Raw genomic sequence first — 6,000 nt, forward strand, 5'->3', positions numbered from 1 at the left:
AGACATAAAGTTGGAGCCTTGATCGGACTGGACACATTTAGGGAGGCCAAATAAAGTGAAAAATTTGACTAAAGCTCTCACTATAGTCTTTGTCTTTATATTTCTCAGTGGTATGGCTTCGGGGAACCGAGTTGATGTACACATTATTGTCAGCATGTACTCATTTCCTGATCTTGTTTTTGGTAGGGGCCCAACACAGTCTATTAGTATCCTACTAAATGGTTCTTGAAATGCAGGAATTGGCTGTAAAGGGGCCTTTGGAATGGTCTGATTTGGTTTTCCTACCATTTGACATGTGTGACAAGTTTTACAGAAATGTGCTACATCCTGCCTGAGATTAGGCCAATAAAAGTGACTGGGAATTTTATGATAAGTTTTCCTGACTCCTAAGTGACCAGCCCAGGGCGTTTCATGGGCCAGGCGCAATATTTCAGCACGGTAGGGCTTTGGAACCACAATTCATGTTTTATAGCCCAATCATCATCAACCAAGACATCTGGAGGTCTCCATTTACGCATGAGAATACCAGATTTTGTATAATAGGAAACAGAGCTATCTGAAGTTTTATCTTCATCATCTACCTGTCAAACAAAGACAAAATATCTGGGTCTTTGTGTTGTTCTGCAATGAGATTTGATCTAGAAAATGTCTGACTTTGGTCAGCAAAAGTTTTACTGGAAGTTTCAAATCCACGGGGGATAACGGAATGATCCGTGTCAAACACCTGACTGAGAAAGGTGTCATTAAGTCAACATCTGTGACATTATTTTTGAGAGTATTTTGATTCTCAGAAGTTTTCTTGGACATGGCTCGAGTAATAGCACAAGAAGGAAATAAATCGGGTATTTCTTGTTCAATTGGCTCTGGATCCTGATCTAAACTAGGATTATCAGTCACAAGTGGATTAGTAATGACCTTGTCCCCAGCAAGGTCGTTTCCAAGAAGAAGGTGAATCCCTTCAAAAGGCAAAAAAGGCCTAATACCTAAAGTCACAGGTCCAGAAACAAAGTCCGAAGACAAATAGACATTATGGAGAGGAACAGGAATGTAGTCATTACAATCTACCCCCTTAATAAGAACTTTAGAACCTGAAAATGACTTTTCAGAAAACGGCAGGGTATCTGCCAACAAAAGAGACTGGGAAGCCCCGGTATCTCTTAAAATTTTGACAGGGGTAGCGGAAGAGAAATCACTAGAAAGTGATATAAACCATCATGAATAAATGGTTCGAAAATACCCATAATGCTATCTTGAGAAGAATTGACCTTGACCTCATTAATTGGGGATAAGAGGGGTTTAACCTCAGAAAATGTGTTGCACACATTATTAGACTCTAATTGAGTTGATGAAGAAATAAAGCCGGTGGGCTTAGATCCACTTTGACCACTTTGACCTTCACGTTTTCTTTTCAATTTGAAACACTCTGACATTAAATGGCCGTCTTTCTTACAATAATTACAAGAAAGTGTACCGAACTGTTGTCAGTTTGTCAGAAGGAGATTGAGACTTGGGATCTGATGATGTGGGAGTGTTACTTGAACTCTGTGAACTGCTGTCATTTGATTTTCTACTCTCCTTTGAAAAATTCTTGGATGAAAAGGAGGAGTTAAATTTACCTGCATTGTTTTTGTAGGAAAAGGACTGGGATGGTTTGCTGAGAAATGAAGATTTGTGGGTCAATGAATAATCATCGGCCAAACGTGCAGCAACCTCTAATGTATCTGCCTTTTGTTCATTGATAAACGTCTTGATGTCACTCCGGATGCACCTTTTAAATTCCTCAATCAAAACGAGCTGTCGTAATTTGTCATAATTCTGACTGACTTTTCAGAAGAACACCAACGATCAAACAGTTGTTCTTTTGTTCGAGCAAATTCAACATAAGTTTGATCCTTCACCTTCTCACAATCCCTAAATTTCTGACGATAAGCTTCAGGCACCAACTCATAGCCCTTGAGAATTAATTCCTTCACAGAATCATAATTTGAAGCCTGCTCTACTGACAACTGAATATAAATTTCTCTGGCTTTACCCACCAAAGCACTCTGCAAAAGCATAGACCAGGACTCCTTAGGCCAATTCAGACTATGAGCAATTTTCTCAAAATGAAGGAAATATTTATCAACATCCTTTTCTTGGAAAGGGGGAACTAGCCTGAAATGCTTAGTGATGTCAAAACCGTCTGAAGGGAAGAATTTTCCTGACTTTCCAAGCTCTAAACGTCTCATTCCTAATTGCAGTCGGTGTTCTGCTAATTCTCTTTCCTTTTCTTTTTCCTCTCTTTCTTTCTCTCTTTGTCTTTCTTCCATTTCTAATTCTTTCTCTCTCATTTGTAATTCTAGTTTCTTGATCTCCAATTTTGTCTGCATTTCTAATTCTAATTTTCTGAGTTCAGAGGTAGACTCGGGCTCATAATCTTTTAAGGCAGCCTCCTCAAAATGGCCTGATTTAACTAAATGTTTTGCAATCTTGAACTGTATTTCTCGCTTGCGCATAGATCGTTTAACTTCTACCTTAAGGAAATTGGCCAGTGTTATGAGGTAGTCTTTTCTGAGGGAATCAAATGTGTCCTGATCAAGGTCATCCATTTCCTCTGGTTTAAATTCCGCCATGATTAAATTTCGCTGAGTTCACAGTATACAGTAGTTTTAAAAAGGCTGGCAAAATGTTGTCAAACGGCTCAAAATGTTCGCTCCCGGACAAGCCCCCAATTTTGTTACGTGCAGAGAAAACGAACAAAAGGGTGAACTCAGCAGTTAACGTTTAAACAAAATTTATTACAAAAAAAAAACTAATTGCTAAGTCAGGGATAGAGTACAAGCTTTAAAAGTGTACAGACTACTTATCTCAGCTGGGACGGCAAAGCTCCAGTCTCAGAGTTGAAACAGTCAGTCGGATGAATGAACAGTCCTTCGGCTTGCAGGCTTGTAGTTGCACAAAGTCCACAGTATAAATCCAGCGTTGACAGTGAAGGTCTTGAAAAGTCTTGAGAATGACTACTGCTGGAGTTTAGTAACACACAAGAGACACGATCCCAAAAGTCTGACTGGATGCTGGGCGCGTCCCTTTTATAAAGGCATATAAGAACAATCTAGAACTTTTATTGACATGCTAATTACTGTTCTAAAATTATCTCCCTTACACAACTAATCAACTTTCCAGAACATTCCAAACATGACTAATTGAATTCAAGGTTGCGAGGTCATTAAGGGCAGTGACCTTGGGAATGTTCTAGACTAATTGAACTCAGGTCATGATGAGTGTGGGGGAAATGACCTACATAACATTTACGTAAATAATAATTTTCCCGACCAACTTTGATTTACTGCAATATTAATATACAAAGTATTGTCTTGTGTTTGCTATATATTACCTCGAACGAGACCATGTCGTTACAGACTCCGTTTATTATTTAATGTGTATTTGATATTTGCTTTACATCGAAAATAAATGAATGAATACATGAACTAAGTAAATGAATAATCCAATCTACCCTACCTATAAACATTATTTTCTAAATACAAGAAAACAAAAATAAAAGTTAGCATTTCCTGTTGCATGGCTTTACAATCAGGTTGGCCAATCATAATTACTGGAATGCCTGGTTATATTAGATCTTTGGAGGTGTGGTCAAAAAAAATCAAAGCAAACAATTTTGGAAAAAAGTCTTCAGACTAGTTTTCGAAATATAAAAAATAAAAGCAATAGGCAAAACCAAGAGATAAATCTGACAGTTTACTTGGAAAAAAAATTAGCACATCATGACTAACTTGGAAAAAAATTTACTATCGCAAAAAAAAAAAATATTTACAATCTGATTGTGACCCCACCTCCTAAGTTATTATGGTCCGTCCCTTAGCTGTTGCCCTTTGAGCTCAGTCAGCTCATTGTGCGGACCAACAGATAACATGTCAACGAACTAAGCTTGTAAATATTTCATAAGTGGAAGGGTGGGTTGGTGAAATTGGGAAAGATGCCTTCTGTTAAAATTTGTATGAAAATTCGAAACAGCTAAATGCAGTGACAGCGACAACGCTGGCGATTTCGCACAAACTCAGTCAACACAAGTTCCACAACGGTGCAGAAAATATGTACTAACTTCCGAAATTAAAAATACGTTTATCAGCCAGTTCACGACAAATATTTTAATCGGCAAGTTTTTCCATAGTAACCGGTAACGCTAATGATGCAAATTTAAAGATACCGGTGATTATGTGACGTTGTCAGTTGTTTAACACCACATTTATACCTATTTAGCTGACTTTGAAACATTTTCTTGCATTGCAACAGTGAACCGATTCGCAATTTATTTGTTCTACGCGTTGCGCACAAACGCCACAATACTAATGGCTGCAAAAAATGCAAACAAACATTACACTGAGGCATAGTTATTTTGATCTTTCGACCTCAGTTGGATCGAAGCCAACAGCCATGGACAGCAAACGGAGCACACAGTAGCTACACAATTTGAGAACAAGGATTTTCTTAATGTATTTACCGTTTGAAAAACTATCCAACCGATAGAAGTTATCCCTATGGACAAGAAGAGCTTGTACTTTGCAATAACACCGAGGAGCCGCATAGCCTCACCCTCCTGAGTTGACGTCATCAGGGGGACAGGATCAGACAACATGTAATGATCAACTATATTGCAAACACTCATCCACCAGTTGAAAATACAGTATGACATAAAAGTTTTTTGCAAAATGTAAATGTTCCCATGGAAACCTGTAAGACTAGTCATGTCTACGATATCAACTACATCTCCTAGGCTCTAAGTATATTGTCAACATTCGACAAACTCTTCAATAGAGTATGGCATATATGTAAGTGACCTTCCATGACCTTGTCAAACAGCACAACAACTTCTGAACTGAGACGACACAAATCTTTGTTACCCTATCCCCTACTTCAATGGTTTTTGAGATTGATCCTTGTGCAAATATGTATTAATTCAATACGTTCGTCAATTTCCCCAACTTAAAAAATTGAAGTGGGGCAAAGAGACAGAGAAAGGGAGAGATAAGGTTTCTTTATGTTAACGTATTGTGCGTTGATCTAGGCTAACACCGCCATCTTATGTTCCTCTGAATTGCTTGGCATATCTGTCTTTGTTCAGGGTTCAGTTTTAGTTTCGAGACAGTAGTGCAGAGTTCCTTCACCTTCGTCTTAATCAATTCTTGCTTTTTTCAGTGAAATGTTTTTCTATATGAGTGTCTTATCTTTAGAACGTGCATCTCTCGCCTAAAATACCAATGCGTAGCATAAATGCGCCTGTAGAGGTCAGCTGTCGGTGAATTGCCCTGTAAAAAGAACACACCAAACGCAAACACAAACAAAGCGATAAGTAACGAATACGTCATTCTAGCAGGAAGCGTTCGCTTACAGTTTCCCTTTGAAAGCATTGTTCACAAAGTATTTGTCAACATATTGACACGACTTACCTTTCCAGGCGTTATCGCTGAGGCGACTATGTTTAGTCTTCGACTTCTAGTACAATAGATAAAACAAGGTGGTGCACTCTTGGCGAAAAGTATGAAACTTTGTACACTTATTAACAAATCATGGCAAACAGTAATTTTCTTGGCACAGATCCTTGTCGCGTCCTCTAGAGGCCCGAAAGGGATAAATAGCCACAATGACGCATAGAGCCAAATTTTAGCATAAACGACGGCGAGTTTGACTGCTTGGCCCCTTTATTCCTGGAGATATTTTGTTGGCACAAAGAACCTACGGCTCGATAATACCCCTGTAATAACAGCATATTTTCTCATTGCAAACGTTAATTTAACCATGTTAATGCCACGTTGTCATGGTAGGAGATGGTGCCTGATGGGTATGAATGCAAAAGATATCAAGGCACGTGTGATTTTAAAGTTATATTTTAGACGTTCTCAACTAAAGTATGTCTACCAATGTAAAGTTTTTTTAAAAATCATGAAGATTATTTTTATGCCCATTGAAAATGCTACGTAATTAAAGTACTTAACGAACCGTTTG

The 6,000-nt window shown here is 38.3% G+C and overlaps 1 protein-coding gene across 1 annotated transcript in view; it reads right to left on the bottom strand.

Annotated features, from left to right (window-relative positions):
* LOC139124553 (tripartite motif-containing protein 3-like) overlaps nucleotides 1–5,588 on the bottom strand; it is a 55,173-nt gene extending 49,585 nt beyond the window's left edge. Inside the window, exon 1 of the mRNA XM_070690688.1 lies at nucleotides 5,445–5,588. The gene's annotated coding sequence lies outside the window, so the exon portion shown is untranslated. The remainder of the gene's footprint in view (nucleotides 1–5,444) is intronic.
* Between the last annotated feature and the right edge of the window lie 412 nt (nucleotides 5,589–6,000).

The sequence above is a fragment of the Ptychodera flava genome (genome assembly GCF_041260155.1).
Source record: "Ptychodera flava strain L36383 chromosome 23 unlocalized genomic scaffold, AS_Pfla_20210202 Scaffold_24__1_contigs__length_23054250_pilon, whole genome shotgun sequence".
NCBI lineage: Eukaryota > Metazoa > Hemichordata > Enteropneusta > Ptychoderidae > Ptychodera > Ptychodera flava.